We start from the raw sequence: 4,880 nt of genomic DNA on the forward strand, positions 1-4,880 counted from the left end.
TTATGTTTTAATTTCTGTTTAATTAGCACGTTCAACTGGTGTTGTGTTTTATGCATGGTCGGCGTTCTTTGCACCCTGACCTGACTTCCCTTGACCTAGAAATAGAGCGATCTGTGGCTAGACCTAAGGATAATAATAATAAAATGGGTGACAAAAACCAGCCAAGAAGGCCGCTGAGTGAGCACTTCACTCCAACAGCCTATACCCCTGCATCTTGTATTCAGCTGCCTACCATTCAGGCTGCTTAATATGAGATCAAGTCCAGGATCATACAGATGTTACCATCCTATTATGGACTTGCTAATGAGGAGCCTTACAAGCATCTTGATGAGTTCTTAGAGGTGTGCTCTACAGTCAGAATCCAAAACTTCTCTGAAGATGCCCTAAAGTTACTCCTATTCCCATTCTCCTTAAAGGACAAAGCCAAACACTGGCTTCATTCCCTAGATTCGATTAGGATTTCTACATGGGCGGGGATGCAGTAGGAATTTCTAAAAAATTCTTCCCCATTGGCCAGACTAATAGCCTTAGAAGAGCCATTACTAGTTTCTCCCAATTAGAGGGCGAACAATTTCATTAAGCATGGGAGAGACTCAAGGAATTACTTAGGAAGTGCCCCCACCATGCTGTCCCAAAATGGCAGTTAGTCCAGTGCTTTTATGATGGCCTCTGTAACCGATATAGGCAGATGGTGGACTCCTCTTGTGGAGGAACATTTATGCACAAGAATGAGATGGAAGCATGGGATCTTTTTGAAACCCTTAGTGAGAATTCCCAACATCATGCTTCAGCCTCTTAGACTGAGATTCCACACATAGGGCAACCAAAGAAGGGTGGTCTCTATGAGATCAATCCAACTGTAGAGATGACTGCTAAGGTTGATATGTTGTCCAAGAAATTGGACTATTTGATGTCTATAGGGTAGCATCCTATGTCCCCTTTCCCAATGTGTTTCTCTCCACCCAATCAGACTGAAGCCTGTGCCCTATGTGCTAGCCCTAGTCATTATGTGACGAATTGCCCTGCGGCTGCACAATACCCTGAGTTTGTTCAGGAACAGGTGCAAATGGTTCAAAATTTTCCTACACTGGGTAATGATCCCTTTTCCAATACTTATAACCCGGGATGGCAAAACCATCCAATCTTTTCATGGAGAAACTCAGTACCTAATAACCCTCCAAACCCACCATATAGGCCACCATTTAATGTTCAAACCAATGCCTATATGGGTGGACAACCACCATATCCTCAACCCCAACAGAATGAATTCTTTGAGGAAAAGGTGCTAAAAGCATTAAGTGGACTCGAGCAGAATACACAACTGCTTCACTCACATACTCAATCCATTAATAAACTAGAGAACCAACTGGGTCAGCTAGCCGATGCTATAAGTAGGAGGGTGGCTAGCCAATTGGCAAGTCAGCCCAAGGTAACCCAAATAGTCAAACGGATCGAGGGAAAGACCAAGTCCAATATGTTATAGTCCTAAGGAGCAGCACATGGGAGAAAAAACCTGATGCACCCTTAGCCACTAATGAGATGCTACCCACTAGTTTTCAAGGTCAGGGAGAGGCTGAGCCAACTCGAGAGAAATCCGGTGGTGATGAAGACACACATGATTCCATTACTGACACACCACCTGTGAAACCCAATCATCAGTTCCCAAGGAAGGGGCTGCACATTCCTATTGTGGAGGGACCATCACTTGATTCTTACATTCCAAAAGTCTCTTTTCCCCAAGCACTTCAGACACCATCTTACCCCCTTCAAGGTAAACAGGGTGAAAAGATGCAAGAGATGATCGACTTGTTCCAACAAGTTCGCATCAATCTCCCTCTCTTGGATGCTATTAAGCGAGTTCCTTCTTACGCTAAGTTTTTGAAAGACCTCTGCACCCAAAAGCGTAAGTTGAGAACTCAAATCCCTAAGACCATCGATTTGACTGAACAGGTTAGTTCGATAATTTCCAGCCACCTACCCCCTAAGCTTAAGGACCCAGGTGCACCTCTTATTTCTTACATCATTGGAGATCTCTCCATAACTAGGGCACTACTTGATTTAGGGGCTAGTGTGAATATTTTACCTAGTTCAGTCTATGACAGATTTGGTTTAAGAGATTTGATACCCACTAAGGTCATTCTTCAGTTGGCTGATCGTTCAGTCAAGACACCTCGTGGGTTGTTAGAAGATGTTTTAGTGAAGTTGGAAGAATTGTACTTTCCTATGGACTTCCTTGTCCTGGATATGGATACAGCCATCACAGCCAAGCTTCCCCCTATCATTTTAGGGTGCCCCTTCTTAGCTACTGTGAATGCTTGTATAAATTTTAGATCGGGTGCCATGGACATCTCATTTGGGAATAAGAAGCTTAGGCTCAACATCTTCAATGCATCCTTAGGTTCCATTCGAGAGGAAGAGTGTTTTGCATTGGATTTATTAGATGAAGTTGTGGTTGATCACACTTCACACATGCTTATTGATGATCCTTTGCAGCAATATGGAGATGAGTCTGAGGAATACACTAAAGAGGTGCATACTTTGCTAGATTTCTTACCCTCTTTAGAATGGCCACCTTGGACAGTTAGGTTTGAGTCGCTCCCCCCTTTGGCTTCATCTCCCCAACCTTCTTCTAAATCGGCTCCTTGGTATGAACTGATCCTTGACCCTCCATGAGTCAGTCTGAGTCTGGCTGAAGACTCTAAACTTAGCGCTCTGTGGGAGGCAACCCACTATTTTTTTTCCTTTAGTACTTTTGTTTTTATCTATGTTTGTTTTTTTTTTTTTAGGTAGCTGCTACTGATTGCTGGATGCACTATTCTGCCGTATATTACTGATTTTTGAGACACTCCTTCCCTTATCCCTATTTTTATTCTTCTGCATGCATTGAGGACATTGCATACTTTAAGTGTGGGTGTGTATGAGACTGATTGACAGATTTTTATTTTTTGATTTTTGGTAAGTTTTACATATCTCTCTGTTACTTTGATGCAAAACGTGGGAGAGAGTGACTTAGGAACCCTAATCTGAAGTACTGAAAACCTTGTTGAGAGGACAGTAGCGAGTATGTATCCTAAGGTTGGTTTTGTCTCAAACAATAAGAGCTCCATCTTGTCGAAGGGACAGACCTTTTGGCTGCCTTGTGTTTCTTTGAGCTTTTGGTTAAGAGCTGAGACCAAGTTTAGTTTTGGCATGACATTAAAAAAAAAAATCATAAGAGTTTAGTTCTGATGCTTCAACTTAGTAACCAAGGCATCTAGGCCACAAGCCCGGAGTCTCGCGTAAAATAGTTGGAGTGATCAGTTAGGTTATTATTACTAGTATTCTTGAATTTAGTTCAGGCTTGTAGCCTTTTTGGTTCGAGTGAGTAAGCCCGAGGAGTGTTTAACATTCAATTCCCTAAAGCCATCTAGCTTGGGAGTGGTTGGCTTAAAGCTCGTTACATGAGCCTTCTAGAAAGCTTAAAAGGTCAGAACATTACACAGATCTGAGAATCACGTAATTTTTAAAAAAGAAAAAATAAATAAATAAATTAAAGTAAGAGTTGAATTTCTTGGAGCTAGATAGGACACTCTGCCTCAGGAAGCGAGGTGACTTGATCAACACTCCTTGGGGTGAAACCTCTGAAAAAGAACTCTAACATCACTATCCTTGTGGATATATATAAAAGACAAAGCTACTAAGTAGCTCGGGTGTCTTGTGTAGTGACCCTGCATGGCATTTGAGGAATAGTAGTGGAGTAACAAATGGAGTTCATTATGAAAAAACAAAAAAGAAAGAAATGTCATTGCCTTGGTGTAATTGTATGGTAAAAAATGCTCCAAAGCCTAAAGTCCTTGGTGCCCTGGATGTCATGAGTGGTCTTACCTTAAGTAAGGTGGTGTTTGGAAGATATGTGGAGATTCCCTAATTAGGATGTGTACCTGTTGCTAGAATCAATACTGGGTAGTAAGAGCTCAAGTGTGGGGGTACTTTTGTCTTCTTGATCTTAAGTAGAACATCTTAGTTTCGAGTTTGGTGTGTTCTTCTTACCCATTGTCAAAATTTAAACTTGCAATCATAAATTTTGTGTGTATATTCCTTGTAAACACTCACGAGACAAAACTTGTCCACAAGGGGTAACCTAGGGGTTTAAAGGCTTGTTGCACATGCTAAGTGCAATTGTGATTCCTACGAAAGTGAGTTAGGTTTTTTTGTTTTCTTCATTTTCTTTTAGCTCGAGGACTAGCAAAATCTAAGTGTGGGGGTATTTGATGAGCACATTTATGTGTGAAATTATTCCAATTAATTCTGCATTTTTATCTGCTTAGAATGGAGCTACCCTGGGTATTTTTTGTCTTTTTTAGGGTACAGAGGTATTTTCGATATATGGGAAGAATTGGAGAAAAAGTGCATTTTCGGAGCCTAAATTGAGAAAACCAAGTTGGAGGAGTTCAATGCTAAACAAGCCCGGCTCAATGAAGACCTCTTGTATTTTCGGGTTCAAGGGGTGGTCCCCACCTAGTTCCATCGAATTTGGTCTCAGGGGTAAAAATATAAAAATGGTATCACAGGGTCATGCACATAAAAGATGCTGAATGGAAGGATTTGATGCAATCTAGGCACCAGTCTACCCATGGATCAACTCACATGTGATCAAGGGTGAGATGGGAAGAAGTTTCATTGAAGACCCAACGGCATAATCGTAATTTTATAAAATTGGAAAATTTTCAGAAGATATCCGATATTGGGCTTATGCCATCCAAAATATTAATTGGAGCAACTTTAATTCTTGGGTTGGGTCCACCTGGGGCCAGGAATGAGAGATATTCTTAAAAAGAGAATTCTTGGGTTGGGTCCGATATATCCGTCATTCTCTCTATTTTTCATGCTGTATTTTTCTT

At 41.2% G+C, this 4,880-nt stretch overlaps 1 non-coding gene across 1 annotated transcript; it reads right to left on the reverse strand.

Moving 5' to 3' along the window:
* Positions 1–523: 523 nt before the first annotated feature.
* On the reverse strand, positions 524–630 carry LOC122653352. The gene has a single exon (XR_006331783.1). It is a non-coding gene; the product is annotated as a small nucleolar RNA R71 (small nucleolar RNA).
* Positions 631–4,880: the final 4,250 nt, after the last annotated feature.

Source organism: Telopea speciosissima, chromosome 2 (assembly GCF_018873765.1).
Source record: "Telopea speciosissima isolate NSW1024214 ecotype Mountain lineage chromosome 2, Tspe_v1, whole genome shotgun sequence".
Taxonomy (NCBI): Eukaryota; Viridiplantae; Streptophyta; class Magnoliopsida; order Proteales; family Proteaceae; genus Telopea; species Telopea speciosissima.